This window comes from Myotis daubentonii, chromosome 7 (genome assembly GCF_963259705.1).
Source record: "Myotis daubentonii chromosome 7, mMyoDau2.1, whole genome shotgun sequence".
NCBI classification, from domain to species: domain Eukaryota; kingdom Metazoa; phylum Chordata; class Mammalia; order Chiroptera; family Vespertilionidae; genus Myotis; species Myotis daubentonii.
Window position 1 is genome coordinate 49760604 of NC_081846.1, and position 22914 is coordinate 49783517.

Sequence of the window (22914 nt, forward strand, 5' to 3'; positions counted from 1 at the left end):
ACCCACCCACGCTGGGTGAGATGTGTACAGTCTGTGGCTCCCTGGTGCAGAGGTTTAGAATCCTGTTCTTGAGGTAGTTTGTCCAACAGAAGGATTGTGATTTAAGTTTATTTTGAATAAGTGCTTCTATTATCCTCTCATTTATATCTTTTGCCCATTTCTTCTTAAATTCTTTCTATTTCTTTGATGGTCCCCTCTCTTTATTTTCTCCATGATTTGTAATTAATAAAATTCAGTCAAATGAAGTGACTCTAATACAAAAATATCATTATTGGTTATTTGTTGGACACCGAGTCCATTTCTATGTAAATCAATTATGTGCATGGTATACCGTGAAACTGAAAAGGAAACTTCGATGCTCCAATGAAACTAACTTCTTAGTGGGTCTGATCTTGATTTAGTGAAAAGCATTTGTAGCCACCACGTGTTTAGATGTTGGTAATAGTGCTCAGCCTCTCACTTGTATATTTGTATTTGATCTTTATGGTGATCCTATGAAGCAAGTAGGGTAATACTCACTTTACACGTTAATAAACTGATGCTCAGAAATATTAAATAATATGCCGTGATCACACCACTAAAAAGCCACCGAGCTTGGCTGGTGGTCTGGAACCATAGCGCCTTTATGGAAACTCTCGTGAATCTTGTCTCAGAGGGTCAGCAAGGTTCAGCGAGAGTGAGAAGGCCGGGAGGTATTGCACAATAGGATGGTTTCACAGATTATTTGGATCATTACAACAGAGATAGGGAAAAACAGTTTCACTCAAATTCTCTGCTTTATCCAGCAGAAAATGCCAATGTAAAACAGACATTTTGGGACAGGTGGAAAAAGATCGTATCTGGTGGTTGCAACTTCACTCCTTGAAAGCAAAAAGCTATGATCCGGGTTAGTAGTTCCACATCATGTGACCCTCTTCACACTTGCCACAGTGTGGTCCAGTCAACCTCCTCTCCTCATTTCCCTTCCATCCCCTACCTAACCTCACTTTGACTATGCTGGGCTCCTTATCATGGCCTTTGTGGTCATTATTTTATGTCTTCAGGTTAAAGAACAGCAGCAACACCTTGCAATTATCAATTTAAAAAGAATAATTATTTGGCTTTAGAAGTTTTTAAATATGAAACTTTCATAGAAAAATAAAAAATACTTCATTTCTATATATTCGACCCGATTTTGCAAATATCTGCAACTTATTTTTTTTTTAAATATATATATATTATTGATTTTTTACAGAGAGGAAGGGAGAGGGATGAGAGTTAGAAACATTGATGAGAGAGAAGCATCGATCAGCTGCCTCCTGCACACTCCCTAGTGGGGATGTGCCCGCAACCAAGGTACATGCCCTTGACCAGAATCGAACCTGGGACCCTTGAGTCTGCAGGCCCATACTCTACCCACTGAGCAAAACCGGCTAGGGCTCTGCAACTTTGTATAATATTTCATTTTACTCTATATATTTTATTTTTACCAGAAGTAAGTAAGAAAAATGTCTTAGTGGCTTCAGTTCTTTTTTTTTTTTTCTTAAAGCAAATTCTGTACCAATAGTCAGGAAAAATATGAGAAACGTCTCTAACTCTGCCTCTGACATTTTCCGCAGCCTGGGCTTAGGCAAATTCCTCAATCGCTTGCGGTATCTATTTCACTCACTAAACCCATATAAATCATAAATACCTTGCTCTTTCAAAATCTGTGAACTTAGGGAATACTGGGAAAACATGTGGACTACCTAAGCATTTAAGTTAGAAGTAGAGAAAATAGGCTTTTAATCTTCTCCTCCCCTAAAAAAAATCCTCATCCGGTGACCTATTTTGGAGGCCTGATTAATCAGTGATTTTGTCATTATTGGACTTTGCACCCGCCCCTGCATCATGGAAAGTGGAGTGCATCAAAAGCACCATCGTGTGTGTGTGTGAGTGTGAGTGTGTGTGTGTGTGTGAGTGTGTGTGTGTGTGTGTGAGTGTGTGAGTGTGTGTGTGTGAGTGTGTGTGTGTGAGTGTGTGTGTGTGTGTGTGTGTGTGTGTGTGTGAATATTTTACTTCCGGATTTTAGCACTAAACATCTTAACACACTGCCTTGTTGTTAAGAACTTTTTACCTATCAGCTCCCCAGGCTGAAGAAGCAGAAACGCCTCCTTCCTGGGCTGCTGGGAACATGGAGGCTGGAGATCACGGTTGCGTGTGTCTGGATCTGTTCCCTACACCGGGAACTAAGGTTCAACTTTTTCCACGATACTTCCATTCACAAAATATTTATTTAGAACTAATCCTTCATCAAGAGTGCATGTTTGGCATAAATCAGGAGAGTGAGAAAAGGAAGCAATTAGCATTTAGAAAATGCCGGGCTCCTCTACCAAAGAGCAAAAAATAAAAAAGCGATTTAGACACTGATATGGTTTATTAAGTAGAACGAACTCACATATTTATGGATTAGCAAGACCAATGTCAGATAACACGTTCTATCAATAAAAGGTAAAATAGGAAGGAAATTTATGCTATTTGCCATAAGAAAGGTGACAGGGGCCTCTCAGTCTAACAGAGACCCGAGATACTTATTTTTAAAAAGCAGCCTCTCTTCCCAAGGTAAATATGAAAGTAAAAGTACCTAACATTATTGAGCATACAATATGAGCCACTCATTGAGCTGAGCATTTTAAACATTGAGGTAGGGACAATTCTAGTCCAGTTTCACAGATGAGAAAAAATGATGCTCAGAGACGATGGGTAAACATTTTTCAGTGTCATTCAGCTAGTGAAAGGCAGAGCCAGAGGCTGGCGGATTCTGAACCCACAGTCTTAACTACTGAAAGTTCTGAACTCTCAGGATCTGAAAACTTCCTAGAGAGCTCTACAAAGGTCTGAATTAAGATATGCTGAAACAAAAGAAAAGAAATTGCCATAAGGAGCGAGTAAAAGAATAGGTGTAAAAAGGCTGAAATTACATATAATTAATAAATATAAAATCAATCTTTGGAATTATATATCCATTTCTTATTGTAGAATAAACTATAGGAAAATAGCCCATTTGATATAGCAACATGAAAAAAAATACATACTGCACAAAACAATTCCCTATTGAATAAGCATGTTTAATATATTAACATAAAGTTTGTTCAGAAAACAGTTACATATCTATTAATTGAATTTACTGTTAAATATTTTCCATTTCTATTACCATTTGAGCTGTTTGTTGCTGCACAGTGATCTAACATTGTTAGTTTTATCAGCTTATAAGAAGTAACAAAAGCAGGAAAAAGGAGAAATCATTATAGGATGGCCAAAAAACATTTTATGAATTTCTGAGTTAAAGTCTCTCACTAGGTTGAGCCTATGAAGAAAGCATTCCTTTTGATTCTTGCGACAGCACTTTTTGATGCTCGTTGAGCAACTGGGTACCGGCAGATGAATAAGATGTGACTCACGGTTCAAAAGTTTCCAGTGTAGAAGAAAATAGAGGATGCTAACAAAAAAATAAGGTATAATAATCTGATCAGGCAGACTACCTCTATTTCCTAGTCATTTAGGAAAATTATGGGAAAGTCGTTTAGCTTTTCTGGGCCTCAGTTTCCTCAGCTGTAAAATAGGGACCCAATTGGCACCTTTACCATACGATTATTATAAGGTAGACTTTTGTTAACATAGGAAAGAGGTTAGAAAAGCCGCTGGCACATTACGAGCAATCAGTCCGTGCTAGCTGCCATTATTTAACCTGTGATAGACGGCAGAATGAAGTGGGATAAGAACACAAAGGATGAAGAGCCGGATCATCTAGCTTTGTTAGGAAAAATCTCCCAGAGAGAAAAGAGTGGACAAGTCAGATCGACATCTACCTGGGTGATTGGTGATAAGAGGGGTCCAGGGGAAAGGATAGAAGAGACATCTGGAGGCATGTAGTGAACTGATCCTAGCAGAATACGGTTGTCTGCCAGCGTGTGAGGGTGTCTACAGTAACGCAGGGGATATGGGGCCGGAGCCTGGAGGCCTTATAGGGCCATACTGACAGTTAGTCAGGAATCATGTACATTGGTGCCTTTTCAAAGTGTTCTTAGAGGCCTGTGACGGTTCTACGGGATTGCTTCAAACACTGTTAAGGAGAGACTTGGGTGGGTATGGTGCTGGGCCCCCTTCCTAGTTCTAACCAGAGCAAAACTGCTTTTACCGGTATCTCTTCCATATATCATATTTTCACGTAAGATTTTTATTTGAAGTAAGGGATCTGCTTCTTAAAAATATTTGAATTTAAAAGAAAGATACACTGAAGATTCTGATTAAGGAAGAAATATGATCAGATTCAAATTTTAGAATGATGATTTTGGGAGTACTTCTTTAGTTATTTATCAAAGATCATCTATAGCGCTTATAACATGCCCAGGGACTGTTCTAAACATTTTATAAATATTAATTAATGAAAGCTGAATATTAGAAGGTGAAAAAATAGAAGGAATTTCCCCATCAACTCACCAGATGTACCGTTAGCTCTGAGAGGCTTTACATATTCATTTAAAATATAAGTCCTTCACTATTAGTACTTTCTGCTTCTTCTAAAACTTACACTTTTCGTATATAGTTGTGAGAACAAACTTTTAAAAATATGCAGGATACTAAAGTTTCTCACTGTTTTGCATATTAGACGTGGGAGAAATCATTCTGATAGATAGGAAGTCAGTCTGGGCACAGTTCCGATCTCCCAGAACTGGGGTGGGGCAGGAGAGATAGACGATCACGGGTCATGGTGCAAACAGGCGTGCCTCTCAACAGCACAGGTAACACCCTTGGGAGAGCTTCTGGAATCTCTTAAGATGGCGTTGGTTGCCATGAAAACTGAGAAGGTGCTACTGGCAGGGAGTGAGTGGGGGCCAGGGACACAGACATCCTGTAGTGTACAGAGTAGTTCCCTATCCTGCAGTTTTCACATGCGCATGAAACTTACACCTGGGTGAAATTATAGAAGCCTATAACAACTCTTTTTTTTTTTCTTACCACTTTTGGCATGGTTTTAATATCTACCAAATATATCAGTACTTTGGGCATGGTTTTAATACATACCAAATACATCAGAAATGGAGGTACTGTGTAAATAAAGAAAAGACTGCCTTTATAACTTCAGGTATTTTTTGTTTGTTTGCCAGGAGTTGTCACTGCTTTGGAAAATAACATTACGAGGCAATAACACTACTCAAGACATTTGTGTTCCCAATACACTCTGATGTATCAGTCAGCCTTCACAGCTGACACATTTACTGATAGTATGGTGAGTCTACCTCGGATTGACACTAGTATCTGATTACTTCGTTATGTCACCTACTGCAGTCACGCTCTAGGGCATATATATATATGTATATGGCCTTTATATTACATGTAGGGCATTGTATTTGTTTTTCTGAAATAGTCTGTGCAGGTAGGTTATCTTGAAGTTTCTTTTGAGGAGAATAAAGACGTCTCATAAAATATTTGCTATAAAAATGGGGCTTGGAATATGACAGGGTTGAGAGCCAATAGGTCAAAGCAACACAAAAGCATTTTCAAACCACCCAGGTTTTGTTTGTTTGTTTTATTTTTGTATTTTGGTGGATTGGGAATCAGGTTCATTTCTTGATTTGGCCTTAACTTCTCCATGCAGAGGCCATTTTTGTTCACATACTGCAGAAAAGGGAGGCTGATAAAGCATGCCAAAAGCAAACGGACCTTTGCGTGTGTGCCACACAAGGGCCCAGCCACCACGGTGCAGAGGGATTTACCTGGCTGATGCAGACCACAGTGCTGGTCAAGATGCCAGAGGTTATTGTATTCTGTAACTTTGGAAAACATACTTCTAGTATCAGGTCCCCTGCTAGCTGCTTGTCTTGAAACCTAGTGAAAAGTAACGCTAAGTGAAATAAATCAGTCAGAGAAAGATAAATATCACATGATCTTACTCATTTGTGGAATATAATGAACAACATAAACTGAAGAATAAAAACAGATCCAGAGACAGAGAAGCATTGATCAGACCATTAAACCTCAGAGAGAAGGTAGGGGAGGGTGGGGGTAAGGGAGAGAGATCAACCAAAGGACTTGTATGCATGCATATAAGCCTAACCAATGGACACAGACACCAGGGGGTTGAGGGCATGAGTAGGGGGTGGAGGGGGGCAATGGAGGGATAAGGACACATATGTAATACCTTAATCAATAAATTAAAGAAAAAAAGAAAGAAAGAAAAGTAATTTCATGAAGTAATTTCATGTATTACAACTTTGCCTTTTTGTTTTGGAGGCAAATTGTTTTTAAAAACTTGCTAATATATTTGTATATATATCACACATATGCAACTATTCATTACCTTTAATGTCAAATTGATCAGCATTTAAAAATAGTCAAAACACACACATAGACCAATAGAACAGAATTGAGAGGCCAGGAATAAACTATACCTGTATAGACAACTAATTTACAATGAAGGAGACAAGAAAAACAATGGAGGAAGGAAAAGCTCTTCAATAAAGGGTATTGGGAAAACTGGCCAGCCACATGCGAAAGAATGTAAGGATATCACTATCCTATACCGTACACAAATATCAACTCAAAATGGATTAAAGATTTGAATGTAATATTTGAAACAATTAAATGCATAAAGGAAATATAGGTACTAAGTTTCTGGTCTTAGTGATGTTTTTGTGGATCTGGCTCCAACAAGGAAAAGGAAAACAAAAATAAACAAATAGGACCACATAAAGCTAAAAAGCTTCTGTAGAGCAAAGGAAACCATCAACAAAACAAAAAGGCAACCAAACAAATGGAAGAAGATAGTTGCAAATTATATTTCCAACAAAGGGTTAATATCCAAAATATATGAAGAATTCATAAAGCTCAATAACAAGAATCCAAACAAGCCAGTTAAAAAAAATGGGCAGAGGATCTGAATACACATTTTCCCAACGAGGACACAGCCAACAGGCACACGGTAAAATACTCAACATCACCAATTATGAAATACGAATAAAAATCACAATGAGATGTCATCTCAAACCTGTCAGAATGGCTATTTTAAAAAAGACAAGAAATGAGTGTTGGGAAGGAGAGGATCTGGAGAAAAGGGAACTCTCATACACTGTCAGTTGGATTGTAAATTTGTGCAGTCACTACGGAGAACAGTATGGAGGTTCCTCAAAAAATTATGACTAGAACTACCATATGATACAGCAATTCCCCTTCTTAATATTTATCTGAAGAATATAAAAACACTAATTCGAAAAGATATATGCACTTCTATGTTCCTTGTATCATTATTTACTATAGCATAGATATAAAAAGAACCCAAGTATCTACTGATGGATGAATGAATAAAAATGTGGTATATAAATACAATGGAATACTACTTAGCCATTTGTGACAACACAGATGGACATTTTACACTATTTTATTATATATTCTAAATGTAATTATATTCTAAATGTCTAACTAGACATCATGGATCCACAGGACCTATAATGCTAAGTGAAATGTCAGATGGAAAAAAGGACAAAAAACTGTATGATTTCCTCATCTGTAAAATATAAAACAAATAAATATATAAATAAACAAGCAAAACAAAACCAAACTCATAGAGACAGACAACAGATTTGTGGTTACCAGAGAGGAAACGGTGTGTGGGGAGCGTGAAATGGTAAAGGGAGCTCAATGTATCACAGCAGATGGAAACTAGAGTTTTGGTGGTGAGCACACGGCAGTGTGTTCAGGTATTGAAGGATAATATTGTACACCTGAGATAATGTCATTACCTCAATTAAAAACAAGAAAAAGGATGGTCAAAATAGAAATCCTTTACAAAGTTTACTGTTTCTTTAAAAACAAACAAATCTTGATTTTTTTCCTTGATCCTTTATCTCTTGGCCCTTCATCTTTTTGGCCTAATATTTGCATCAAATTGTGCCAGTTTGTTAGTAATGCATTGCAGCATATCGTTTACATATGTCCAAAGCAGGATGTTGTCAACTCTTTGGAGTCTACTTAGTCTAAATACCTCTGAACAAACTAAACTCAGCAAGCAGGATCTACCTCACATGCTCGTTATCCTTTGACAAAAGTTTCTCTGGAGGCTGCTTCAAAATGTTTTTCAGTCTAGATGTGCTCAATAACTGCTCATTTTATGTTACGAGTACATTTCTAAGTGTTGATCTTTTGCTTACAGAAAATAAATTGGAACATTCATTAAATTTTTCCTCCCAAGAAAATGAAAAAAAAAAAGATATGTATCTATAATGAGATAGTAAGCAGAGAGAATGAGACAGAGAGCATGCTTTCCACTTATTAATTTTCCATTAATAAACTAAGATAAATTCTTGCTTTATAACTCTATTGTGCATTCTGAACAGCTTGTTAGCAGGCACCATCTTAACAACAAGTAAAAATATTTGATTCACAGTCATAGAGGCCCTAAATATGAATGTAAATTTTCTTCCTCTTTTAATACCAATATTAGTTGTATCTAATATTTACTAAATCCTGGTAATTGATAGTTCACAGAGATCCTGAGACCACTTATTGCCATTTACTATGGTTGTATACTTAATTAAAACAATAATTTCCATGCATAAGTAGAAAAGCAAAGCTTAATTCAGAACTAGTTCATATCTAGCTCCCAATTTATCTATCAGGATTAATCATGCAAAGCAAATATTACAATAATCAGTCATTACGTTTTAATCTCTGTTCAACAATGTAATGAGAGGGACAAATTTTCTGATTATTCAGAGATCCTTAGAAACAGTTCACCCCAAAAGGCTTTCCTAGATAACTAACTAAATGGTATTATCTAACTATATAGTAATTATATTCTAAATGTCTAACTAGATATTTCTTGTGATTCTTAAGAATTTTAATTAAACAATTTGGATCTTAAAATATATCTTTTAAACAATATTTGTCAACATAAAGATTTTGGCCTTAAATTTTATAAACATGTATTTTAAAAATATTTTTCACTATGGATTTGTTTTGAGGTCGTTATGTTCTTTTATATATTTGTCTGTCACCACTTTAAAAAAAAAAAAAGTAGTTCTGAAAGGATTCATTTCCTTCCAATTGCTGTATAAAAATTAAAATAAAATTTAAGGCCAGGCCAGTGTGGCTCAGTGGTTGAGCGTCGACCTATGAACCAGGAGGTCCAGGTCGGGGCACAAGTTCGGGTTGTGGGCTCGATCCCCAGTGTGGGATGTGCAGGAGGCAGCTGATCAGTGGCTCTCTCATCATTGATATTTCTATCTCTCTCCCCCTCTCCCTGCCTCTCTAAAATCAATAAAAATATATTTTAAAAAATTCATAATATAAAAGCCCCTTGTTGGATAAAATGTTACACTTATACTATTATTAAAATAAAGTAAAAATGCACTCTTAAAGTCATAATCTTCCCCCCCCCCCCCACAGAATTTGTTTCCTTCTTTAAATGGAGGGTTTTCAATTAAAAAAGTACTTTTAGAGATTTAAAAAAATAATTTTTGACATCTAAAATAGTTTTTGAAATATTCATCTTTCTCTCACATAATTAGCAACACATTGCTTTATTTTTACAGACAATGAAGATGTATTTCAGAGTCATTATTAAAAATAATCTTTACTACTTAGGAAATTGTAAAGAAATTTGGAACACAATGTGATGGTACATTTCCTGTGTCAAACTGACTAGACCACAGGGTACCTAGATATTTGATCAAACACTCTGGATGTGTCTGTGAGGATGAGAATAATCCATAATAATAAAAGCATAATATGCTAATTAGGCCAGACATCCTTCCATATGAAGCCACGGTGGGCCGGGGTCAAGGCAGAGGTGGCCGCCGCATGGGCAGGGGCTGAGGCAGAGGCGGCCACAGCGGCAGGTGGGGGCTGAGGCAGAGGCGGCGGCAGCGGCGGGCAGCGGCTGAGCCCCTTGCATGAATTTCATGCATTGGGCCTCTAGTATTTGAACATGAAGACTGAGTGAAACAGATTGCTCTCCCTAATGTGGGTGGCCCTCACTCAGTCAACTGAATGGAACCAACACATGGCCTTCCCTCCAGTAAGAGGAAACCCCTCCTGTCTGAGAGCTTGAGTTAGGACATTAATCGTTTCCTGCCTTTTAATATGAACTGAAACCTCAATTTTCTTGGGTCTTGAGCCACTGGGTTTCCAACTGGAACTTTTACCATTGAGTCTTCTGAATTTCTAGTTTGTTGACTGTAGAGCTTGAGGCTTCTTAGCCTTCATAACTGCATGAGCCAATTATTATTCCTTACAATAAATATAAATATCACTATGAAAGTATATATATATATATACACACATACACATATATATATACTCTTAGTTCTGTTTCTCTGGAGAACCTTGACTAATACACACAATATAAATCAAATATAAATTAAAATTTGAAATGGCTGACAGAAAATCCCTGAGTCACTATCTAAATCGATGTTTAAAAAATCATTTGATTATATATCAAATATATCAATCCTAGATGAAATAAAAGGGTAATCCTCTTATAATAGACTAGAGGCCCGGTGCACAAAAATTTGAGCACTGGTGGGGGGGGTGTCCCTCAGCCCCACTTGTGCCCTCTCACAGTCTGGGACCCCTCAGGAGATAACCTGCTGGCTTAGGCCCACTCCCGGGTGGCAGAGGGCAGGCCCAATGCTGGGGTCCAACCCCAGCAGGTCCAGGGGTTCCCAAAGGCGTAGACAGAGTCGGCGAAGAAGGAATGACACGGAGACAGCGTTCAGTTGATCAGCAGCCTAGCCAGGATCTCCAGCCAGGATCTCCAGCCAAGTTCTGGTCTGGATCTCCAGAGAGGTTCTGCTGTTTATTGTCTTGTTACATCCGTATTTATACCAGTTGATTTTAATCCTGTCAATTTCTATTACAAAGGTTAGGGCATTTCTTATCTCCATTCCAAAGAGTAAAGATTATGTAGGTTAAGCATGATTGTTTGTAGTTAAAGTGATTGACTACCCGCTTGGCACTTAGTTAAGGAGTTTCATCCCCTCCCTAACTTCAGGGAAAAATCCCTATCTGGGGAAACAACCTTTCTCGGAGAGGTGACCTTGGTTAAAACACACAGCGCTAAGGGGAGCAAACATATTAAGAACAGTATGCTATATACGCCAGGTCCCTTGAAACATATGCTGTGCAGATGTTTCTATCCTGCAGCGACTGTGTCAAGCAGCAAGGATGGACCAGCTTCCAGCAGCCCAATCCCTAGGTGCAGCCCCTGGTCAGGCTCAGAGCAGGGCCGATTGGGGAGTTGGGGTGCCGCCTTCTGTCATGCACAGAGCAGGGCAGATCGGTAGGTTGCGATGCCACCCCCAGTCACACTCAGGGTAGGGCCGATTGGGGGATTGGGGTGCCGCCCCCGTCACACTCAAGGCAGGGTCGATGGGGAGGTTGCAGCGCCACCCCCTGTCACGCACAGAGCAGGGCCAATCAGGGGGTTGGGGAGCTCCCCCTGTCACGCACAGAGTAGGGCCTATAGGGGAGTTGGGGCACTGCCCCCTGTCACCCACAGAGCAGGGCCAATCAGGGGGTTGGGGTGTCGCCCCTTGTCACCCACAGAGCAGGGCCAATCAGGGGGTTGGGGCGCCGCCCCCTGTCACCCACAGAGCAGGGCCGATCAGGGGGTTGGGGCACTCCCCCCTGTCACACTCAGGGTAGGGCCGATGGGGAGGTTGCAGCTCCACCCTGTCACACACAGAGCAGGGCCCATGGGGGGGTTGGGGCGCCGCACCCTGTCACACACAGAGCCGCAGGGTGATCAGGGGGTTTGGGTGCTTCCCCCTATCACGCTGCTCCAGGGGCCAGGAGGCCTTGCGACTCCGCTGATCCCAGTGCTGGGAAGCCTCGCGGCTCTGCTTGACACCGGGGTAGTGAGGCCTCACTGCTCAGCTGATCCCGGTGCTGGGAGGCCTCACGGCTCCACTGATCCCGGTGCCGGGAGGCATATTACCCTTTTACTATATAGGCTATAGGCCTGGTGCACGGGTGGGGGCCAGCTGGTTTGCCCTGAAGGGTATCCCGGATCAGGGTGGGGGTCCTGCTTGGGTGCCTGGCCAGCCTGGATGAGGGGATGATGGCTGTTTGCAGCTGGTCACACCCCCTTCAGGGTGGGGGTCCCCACTGGGGTGCTTGGCCAGTGTGGGTGAGGGGCTAAGGGCCATTTTCAGGCTGGAGCTGAAGCACCCAACCTCTCCTTTTTTTCTTTTTTTTTTAATTCTGGGATTTATTTACCTTCTATGGCTGTCACTGGAGCTGAGAGCCAGCTTTAGCTCTGAGGCCTGGCTCCAGCTCTGAGACTTCAGCTGCTGAAAGCAGGTTTCTGGGTTTTGTTTAGTTTCTATAATTGCAACATAGTTTCTTAGAGTTGCAGCTTAGAGGTCGGCAGCGGCAGGCGGGGAACGTTGGCTTCTTCCATCACTGGAGCAAGCAAGCCTCCTGTTCGCTTCAGCTGCCTGGCTGCTGGCCGCCATCTTGGTTTGCAGTTAATTTGCATATCTCACTGATTAGCCAATGAGAAGGGTAGCGAAGTTATGGTTAATTACCATGTTTCTCTATTATTAGATAGGCTATTTCAATAAACAAAATATTAAAAACAGTAAGTTATAGGTACATCCCTTCTTCCTCAACTGGATTCAAGCCCAATTATAATAACTTAATCATTGAAATTTCTCCACAAAATGTATATCCACTTCAAAATCATGATTTAAAAAACATTTAATACATTTCATATCTCATAATGAGAAACTCTTTGAATTAATCCTCTCTACCACTGATTGCTTTGTTTCTTAGGGCAATAGGGATAAAAACAGAAATCCAATATAACTTGAAACTTTGGTCTTAAAATCAACAACCCTGAGTATCAAGATATCTTTATGATCTTTGAATTTATATCTTGAAATTAAATTTTGATTATAATACCTATTGCTTATTTTTGTGATCATAGATCCATTCAAGAAATATAAATATCAATGGCCCTTATTAGGCCTTTGTGATATAATAGGAGTTCAAACAGTAAAAAAATGTTTGTCTTCATTGAATGTTGTTCTTCAAAAGAGTGGAGAATATAGACCAAAATAAAAAGGGATTACTATATTAGACAAATATAAAGATAAGAAGGAGAAGGAGAAGGGTAGTGGAGTGGGGAGGGAGTGAGATAGCTACTTTAAATAGTCAGAGGAGGCCTCATTGATAGGATAACATTAAAGCTGACTTGAAGGAGATGAGGGAGTGATGCATGTATATATCCTTAGAAGAGCAATGCAGGCACAAAATTCCTAAGGTAGGGCCGGCTTGTTTTCAGAACACCCAGGAGGCCAATGCAGCTGGAGAAGTCCGAGCAAGGAGGAGAACAGAAGATGAAACCAGAGTGGTGGGGCTTTGAAGACCATTCTGCGTTCCTTACATTCTAATAGGAACCATGAAGGGCTTTGAGCAGAGAATTTGCATGATCTTCAAGATGCTTAACAGGATCCTCTGTTACAGTGGAGAGAATCTACTTCTAGGGGCAAGCTGGAAACATTTGATTATATATGTATGGGGATTACGATTATGATGATCCATGTGAAACAGGATGCCATTCCATATTGGTGCCAAGAGAGGATGATTGCGACAGATGATGACACTCGGTTTTTCACACAACAGCATGAGGGACAGTACTTTCCTTTGGCAAACTCTTGGAGATTTTTTTTTCTGTATGTTAAAAATAAAAGTATTTTTTTCTTTTGTTTTAACATATTTTAAAAATAATTGTTTTAAAAAGAAACTACAACCAATCATGGCTGTGACTAACAAACAGGCCATTTATAATACAAAAAGATGCACTTCTGGGCAAGCATGTAGGTGACAAATATTTTCATGTGGATAGGCAAAGCATGAATGGGGTGGGCGTAGTGTTATTATAATAACATTTTCATTTAATTATACCATACAGTTTTTCATTTTTGTTTTCATTCTTTATCTTTAAGAAAAAATACAGTTTTTTACTGTTTCTTTAAAAAATATATATATAGGGTCAAGACACAGTCTACCATGAATTGAGCTGATTTTGTTTTTTGTGTGCTTTTGACAGTTTCCACACACTTCTGAAAGTTTTCTTTACAGAAATTGTGTGAGAGGGTGAGAATTGTATGCCATCCTTTCTGTCTTCAAATCTACCTCGACACAAACTTATCTCACAGTGCAGCTTCATGTGGCAATATTGAGTCTATAAGCTGAAAGCATCTGTTTTTCTGCTTTTATGGCTGTTACAATCCCTGGCTAATTCATCCTTTGGCTTTGCAGTTGATCATCATCATGATATGGATAAAAGCCAATTCTTGAAGCATCTTATTCTTGTCCTTCCAGGGCATCTCTAGCTTGAGAAAGAGCACCATAGAACAAGGGTCCTCAACCACGGCATGCCCAGGGAATGTCACTTTTTAGGAACAGGAGGCTCTGGCATCTTGCAGCTAGGAATCTTCCAAACATTCTACAGGGCACTGTACTGCTCCCTTCAACATACAATTTTCTGCACCCAAATGTCAATAGTAGTGAGACTGGTCGCCCACAACTGCCCCTCCCTACAACTCAGTTGTAGAATATCTTAGAAGCAATTGAATGGGGCGGGTGGCATTCCAAGCAGATACAACTTTTCATCCAACTGAAGAAATCAAACTGTATGGATCAGTCCTCCTGGGGCTAGAGTGAGTTAATGCTCCTCCACAGTGGACATTTCTGTAGAGTAATTCAAGCAGCAGTTCAGCACCTGCCGTAGTTTATTGTAGACATAGCTTTGGGGTTTAATGAAACACAAAGAGCTAAAAAAGCATCTACACCAGGGGTGGGCAAACTTTTTGACTCGAGGGCCACAATGGGTTCTTAAACTGGACCGGAGGGCCGGAACAAAAGCATGGATGGAGTGTTTGTGTGAACTAATATAAATTCAAAGTAAACATCATTACATAAAAGGGTACGGTCTTTTTTTTTTTTTTAGTTTTATTCATTTCAAACGGGCCGGATCCGGCCCGCGGGCCGTAGTTTGCCCACGGCTGATCTACACTAATAAAAGACAAAGATGCTAATTGACTGTACTTTTGCTATGCACTAAGCCATGCCCACCAGCCAATCAGAGTGACTATATGCAAATTAACCCAACCAAGATGGCAGCCAGCAGCCACGGAGCTGGAGCAAACAGGAGGCTTGGTTGCCCAGGAGATGGAGGAAGCCAAGCTTCTCACCAGCCCCGAGCAGGCTGTGGCCTCCGCTAAAGGCAACAAAGTTTCAATTACAGAAGATAAAAAAATCCCAGATACCTGCTTCCAGCCAGCCTCCATTGGGAGCTTGGATGGCTGGGGGCTGTGGCCAGCCTGCAAACAGCCATCAGCCACTCACCCAGGCTGGCCACACCCTCATGGGGTGAGGGTTCCCGCTGGGGGGCTTAGCCAGCCTGAAAACGGCCCTCAGCCCCTCACCCAGGATGGCCAGGAACCCCAGTGGGGACCCCCACACTGAAGGGGCTGTGGCCAGACTGCAAACAGCCATCAGCTCCTCACCTAGGCTGGCCAGGCACTCCTATATAATAAAAGGGTAATATGCAAATTGACCCTAACAGCAGAACGACTGGGAATTATTGGTCACTATGACACACACTGACCACCAGGGAGCAGATGCTCAATGCAGGAGCTGCCCCCTGGTGGTCAGTGCGCTCCCACAGGGGGAGCTCTGCTCAGCCACAAGCCAGGCTGATGGCTGCCAGTACAGCGGAAGTGGTGGGAGCTCTGTTCAGCCATAAGCCAGAATGATGGCTGCCAATACAGTGGTGGTGGTGAGAGCCTCTCCCGCCTCCTCAGCAGCGCTAAGGATGTCCAACTGCAGACACTACATCTACTAGTACCACTCTCCACCCACTGGCAAGTGGACATCCCCTGAGGGCTCCCGGGCTGCCAGAGGGATGTCTGACTGCCAGCTTAGGCTTGATCCCCCAGGGAGCAGGTGGTTATCCCCTGAGGGGTCCCCGACTGGGAGAGGGCACAGGCCCGGCTGAGGGACCCCCCTGAGTGCACAAATTTTTGTGCACCGGGCCTCTAGTCTTTAATAAAATATTAACAAGATGTTCCCCATTATAATTGAGGGACAAGAGAGAGACAGCCTTTCTTCCCAAATTTAAAGAAATATTTTCCCACCTATTCAATGAATTTATTTTGTAGACTGAGTGATGATGATTTAAGCTCCATTGCAGGATGTTTTAAGAAAATATAGAGATTATAGCCTATCCTTTTTTTTTTCTTCCAGTTGTTCAAACATACACCTGAAGACTACAAATTGTATTAAGAATGACAAACTATCAGGAACAATTCTTCAAAGGCTATTTGTCAAATGTGTAAATGTGATGGGGCAGAAATATTACCTTATCTCATCGATTCTCAGCTGCACACATTTTCACTTTTTAACCTTTCTGAAATTAGGTTTATCTTACAATGCAATGCATCATGCAGTCACTGTCAGCCAGGTAGCAGTAATGCTTCAATTATGTGTAAAACTTCTGATGAGATAAAAAATGTCAAGATACACCATCAGTGTATCTTTCATTCGATAAAATAATGGTAATTCCTAGAATTCTGTGAACAGAGGTATAGCCAACACCTTCTAGCCACAGTGAGACTCACTTGCATATTGAAAGGAGGATACAGGCCCTTACAAATAATGTTTTGAAAGATTCTTTACAGATACTATTTCACACAACCCCTTCATGAGTTATTCTGGAAATAGTAAGCAAGCAATTAGAATATGGAAACTACATAGGCCTCTGAGACCTGAGAAACCGAATTACAATAATATAATCTCCTCTCAAGATACCTGTGGAATCATAGAGAACAGCAAGCCTGTTCCTCCTCATGAATCTCACTTGAAGATTTCTGAACTTCACTAACATTCTTTCTTGACCTACTGCACTGTTTCTAGTCCCTGAAAGCACAGGCCAGGCATGCACTGCAGTACCCACCACTATTTCCATAAAGTAGAGGGCCACCCAAGCAGGAGAGAGGGCAAAAGAACAACTTGAGGCAGTTTCCAGGGTTTGCATCTTTGTTATGATTTAGGAGAGCTCTAAAGACTCAAGTGACAATATCCACTTATCAAATGTGCTGCATACACTTCAAATTTTCCTGCCAAAGAGCATTGCTATGTTTATGAAATGTTACTTAGTTTACAAATGAGGCGGCCTCTCAGGATTTAGTCCACCGATACAAAAGAGAGTGGTATCTTGAAAGAGTCAAGGGCTCTTTCCAGGAAATAACCTTCCTGGGGAAGACCAGGCTCCTGCAACTGACAGGCTTCCTGAAACTGCAGTAAAAATTAGGATTGGGCACCACTCTCTTCTGGAAATGGGGAACCATCATTACTGGTCTTCATCCACTAGCAGGAGCAGCTGAGGCTCTGGTTCCATGGTGGGAGGGAATTGTTTCTCTGCTTTAGGAAGTGGGTAGGAGATTCTCTCTCTGAAATCCCCTCAGACTCACTTCCTAGTGATCTGGTAGGGATATTAACTGCTTACTGTCTCCCTCACACAACAAATCCATGTAATATTATAGAAATACTTTACAAGCTGGAAGTGGTTGAAATGATCTATTCAGAAATGACTGTCTGGCCTTAGCAAAGGAGCAAGAAGCTAGAACCCAGCACAGGTAGATTAATTTGAGTATTTGTATCACTGTTCACAATCCCCTGAAAATATTATTTTGCTTTATAACTTCTACATCTGTACAATTTATGTAAATGTCTAAGGAACCAAGGTCATCTAGACAGTGTTGAAGCAATAATAGTTAAAATACATATTCCATATTGTGGCAGAAAAAATTTCTAATATGCATGTCATTTGTTTAAAAATTTCCCTTATGGTTTATTTAATAAGATAAAATGTCAATGCTTTTATCTAGGAAAATTTCAGTACTGAAGTTTTCATCTGACCAGTCACTTGCCAAAAGGCTTCTCTGTTTATACACATATATGCCAAATATACCCTGTAGTACTTGCATTGCCACTTTGAGTCAAAAAGCATAACAGAGTAACTGTGTATAATAGCCAAAGATTAAAGTATTTTTAGAAGTTACCAACAAAAAAATATATGGAACTAACCCTGGATGCTCTTTACAATTCAAGTTTTTATTCTATTTCCACAAATTCAAACATTTGGATATACTTCTTGTTTCTATCTCTAATTTGATTCTTTAATTGTTCAAAACTGCAATCAAGTTTACATCACAGAATTACAGACTTTTCGAAATTTAACTGACAAGATTTTATATGAGTTCCAAGATGATCTTTCTTAAACATTTTGGTGACAGAGGGCACATAATTCATTAACATGACGCATGCTCCCTTCTTGCTGTGGACACACGCTAGCTTGTATCTTTCAGCATTCATATTGTCCCTCTCAGATTGTTGGTCAGACTTCCCTGCCCCAGGCCACCCCTACCCTGGACTCTCTCCTTTTTTCTTTCTATATACTCTCCCCTATTAATTTCAATCAGTCCTGAGGTTTCAATTATCAAAAGCTGACAACGCCCCACATCTTATTCTCCAGCCAAATATCTCTCTCGAACTTCAAAATTTACACACTCAACTGTTCACCAGACATCTCCATTTGAATATCCCAGATACCTCAAAGGAACAGGTGCCAAAATGAACACATCTTCCTCCACTTGCCACAAAGCACACTTTTATCTGCCAACTTTGACTTGTCTCAGAGAATAGTACCCTCTCCATCCAGCTGAAAAAAAATTTTCCCCTACCACAGACCTTTATCACACTCTTTCTGAGTTGCCTCTTTCCTTATTATGTCCCCCACTAGCGGGTGGGCTCTATCTCCTTCACGGCAGTAGCTCCCACAACCAGCACTGTATTTAAATAAGGCTCTTAGTAAGTATTTATGCAAACTTGTTTTCCTCTAAGGTATGAGAGAAAAGATCCATGGATCCTTTTAGGTTTTCACCCCTCACCAAAATCCAGACACTACATCTACTAGTATTAGGGAAGTGCCAAAATTGAGTATTTATTAAGTGAATGTGGCCAAATTCTGTATAGATTATAACACTAACCAGTTTTTCCTTTGCTGCATCAACAATAAGCTATAGGATGCCTAATCCAGTATAAGTCACAGCTTTCAAATATGCCATTTCAACGCCTGACTGCCTTGTCATTACTCTCATTTTTGACACCCTTTTCTTTTCAACTGCGTGCTTACAGTACAACACACTGAAGCACAGTTCTTTTTTTAAAAAAAATTATAATGGTTTAAATTTAGATGCCTCAGGATTTTAAGGGAGATGCATTTATAAGAGAATTGAAAAAGTTAACACTTTACAAGAAATTAAACTCTGCCAAGTGCAATTCTAAAAAAAAAAAGAAAAAAAAGTAAGACGCTGAAAATTTATCTATTCAACAATGAGGTTTACACTTGAACTTGTGGCTGTTACTTTGCTTGTTTTTGCTCTTTGTCATAAAGTCTCCATGGAGTCATTGTGTTATTAGACCCGAATGATGAACCATGGGGAAAGCCTAAGAATGATTAATTTCTTACATTGAAACTGGGCTCTATAACCAGGGGAGAGTTGGAGGATACCATTTGAATATGGAAATTAATGAGCAGGAGAAAGAGAAACCAGTGGTCCTCGGTTTCTACTGTCTCGGGAAACCTAACATTCTTTCCTCACAGAAATCTAGAAGGTGTGTATGGGATGGGAGCAGAGCACAGCAGCAGGGTTATCTGAGTCTACTAGACTGATATTTACACTAACATGAGACTCACTGTCTGTGCTATCAGAGGGAGAGAAGCTCCAGAATGGCTGGCCCAAGGTAGGGGGACACTTTGACTCTTTCTAAATCGAGTACTATATTTACATGATTGAAAATGTCAGTGGTATACGCATGAATATTTATACACTAAGGCATTTCCATCAGTTTGTGGACATTTGACCAGATATTTAAAATCTTTTGGAATGACTAACCCACGAACCTACACTAATTTTCAAAACTACCACACAATATAAAATAAGTCCTAATAGTAGCTTTGACAGATTTAATAAAGCACACAAAGGAAACTTGTAATTTGCACAAGCTAATGTATACATATGTATAACTGAGAAATGAATTTGGAAGACGTTAGCCTCCCATCTGTACCACAGAGAGAAAAATGCAGAAAAATAATTTACCAACTGTCAATAAATAATTTTAAATGTATTATCACGTTCTCATCTTAAAATAAAATTTCCAGTGCCCAAAATATTTTTTCTGAGCTCCCTTAGTAGGATGGTATTTTCTACGTATCCATTACAATATGTTTATTTCTCAGGACCTAAGTTATTATTTTTTAAGACTGCATAATCAGATTTAGTCCGTGTTATTTGTGGTTGAGAAAAAAAGACAGTGATTTGGTCAGGTCAATGGAATATTTCTGCAGTTTTACTTTTTTTCTGAATTCTTGAATGCTCACCGTCTCCCATTCAGTTTATAATTTCTACTCGACTGAGTTACATTATGGAATCACAATACATACCAGCCTGCGTTAGACTTGCATGTTGGTTAAATTGAGATTCTAGATTGCAGAGTTAAGCCGTCTTGTTAATCTTCTTGCTTGTTTTAAGCTCTAATTTAGAAACATGTAGAATCAATCATTTTGCCAGCATTCAAGTGGGATTTGTGTTTTTCATTGAATATGGTAAAAAAATATTAGGATTAAGTAGGTTTGAATAAGATGTTCATATAAATCTATAGATAAGAAGTATAGTTTCTGATTATTATGACAGAATACTATTTCCAAGACTATTACTCAATTCACTTTGCCTCCCTTTGCTCATGGGATTTGGTCATTACTTCTGTGACAGAGACCTTCTCTATCGTTCCCAATTCGACAAAGGCACTAATTACCTGGGGTAGCAGGGATATGAATGGTGTCATTACAAAACCCAAGAGTCAAAAATGACCAAGTCTTAAGTTAAAAACAACAAAGAGTTGGTCTGGATAGATGAGAGAAAATTCTGATATAGACTTGTACAGCAAATTTTTAAGCTCGCACTTTTAATTCATTTCTGGGCTGGGAGAGGTAGAAGGAGAAAGCCTAGAAAAGATTTCACAGGGCCAGACCTCAGAGTTCAGCCGGAACAGCCAGCATCACAGCTTGCCATCAGAGCAGAAGCTGGTAACAAGGAGCTATATGGTTGTCCTTCTTAGTTCCATTTGATGAAGTTAATATAGCTAGGATTGTTATTAAGTATATCCTAAATGCCATGCAGTCTAAGTGTACTATGAGTATTAATTCATTTAACCCTTACAAAAATCCTATAACAAGCAATATTATTATTGCTATTTTATAGAATGGAAACAGAAGTACAAAAAGAGACATGCCCAAGGCCACACAATTAATAAGTGCTGAAGCCACGATGTCAACCGGTCAGTCTGACTCCAGAGGCCACACACCATACTACACACTCTACTGTGTGTAGATAGTTCTCATTTCAACAGCCCAGGATCATCTCCCAGAAGTCCCCCAAATGCACAGTGGGACGTTGGACAGCTGGGAGTGGGGGTGAACTGGGCAATGAGGGAGCCAGCCAACTGATGACTTCCCACCAGGTGTATGGCAGCAGGGTCACACACAACTTTTGTCTACTAAACGAGTTTTGCTACTTTAATTCCTGCGGTTTCAAGGAGACTCAAGCACAGGCTGGGTGCAAGCACTGCTTAGCAAATGGGACCTATGAGGAGGCTGAGCCGGCCACATGTCCTGGTAAATAACCAGGAGGAGGTGTGGGGGCACAGGAGGGAAGCTGAGCCTGCTGAGCCCTGAAGCTCCTGCATTTTGGAGGCTTGATAATGCTGTGATTCCAGGGAGATATTTCTGCTCTTTCTACAGTTTCTATCTTTGAATGTTGGCAGCTCAAGTCCATTTTCGGATGCTGGCGGGCAGCTCCTTATTAAAAAATAATTAACAGTGAGATCATCAGAGAAGTAGCTGGATCTTAACAAAGGAGCTTATGAAATTTTCAGTGTTTTAAAACTTCTCTATATAAGCCTGAAGACTGAAATTAGAAACAATGACTAGGAAATGAGGCATAAGGGTTAACACCCGCATTGGCCACAACTGGGTTTACACCTGGTGTTTTGAATCGTAACCTTTTTAAACTTTCTTGTTTTAAATACGCTGAGATTTTGAGGACATAAATACACAAATAGTCACACAGATCAAATGACTGCATTTTATTTTTGAAGCACAGCAAGGGAGTATAGTTCAACTTTTATTATTATTAGCATTTAATATACAGAAACATTTGCAAAAGTTCCATTTGTAGGTATTCCCGTCAACAAATAGAAAGATACTCTCCACATATCCTTAGCATGTGTAGACGCCCAGACCTTAATGGTGAGGTGGTTGCCTACACACACACACACACACACACACACACACACACACACACACACACACCCCTTTTCTCGTGGTCTGATTTTTCCAGTGAAAAATGGATGAAAATAGCCGAAACCGGTTTGGCTCAGTGGATAGAGCGTCCGCCTGCGGACTGAAGGGTCCCAGGTTCAATTCCGGTCAAGGGCATGTACCTGGGTTGCGGGCACATCTCCAGTGGGAGATGTGCAGGAGGCAGCTGATTGATGTTTCTCTCTCATCGATGTTTCTGGCTCTCTGTCTCTCTACCTTCCTCTCTGTGAAAAATCAATAAAATATATTTAAAAAAATGGATGAAAATGTAGAACAAAGTGATTAAAAGAAAGGCATACAAAGAGTTAAATTTCACTCAGTACCTACTTTACGTAGAAACTATGATAGTCACTGGGGGCAAAGATGAATGACGCATGGGTCTGAGCCTAAAGAGCTTCTGGTACGGAGGGGGCAGAGATGAGAGATGGGAGGGAGACATATAAATA

General features: G+C 40.1%; 1 long non-coding RNA gene across 1 annotated transcript in view; it reads right to left on the bottom strand.

Moving 5' to 3' along the window:
• Positions 1–22914, bottom strand: part of LOC132238573 (uncharacterized) — a 344565-nt gene that overhangs the window by 9780 nt on the left and 311871 nt on the right. The window lies entirely within an intron of this gene.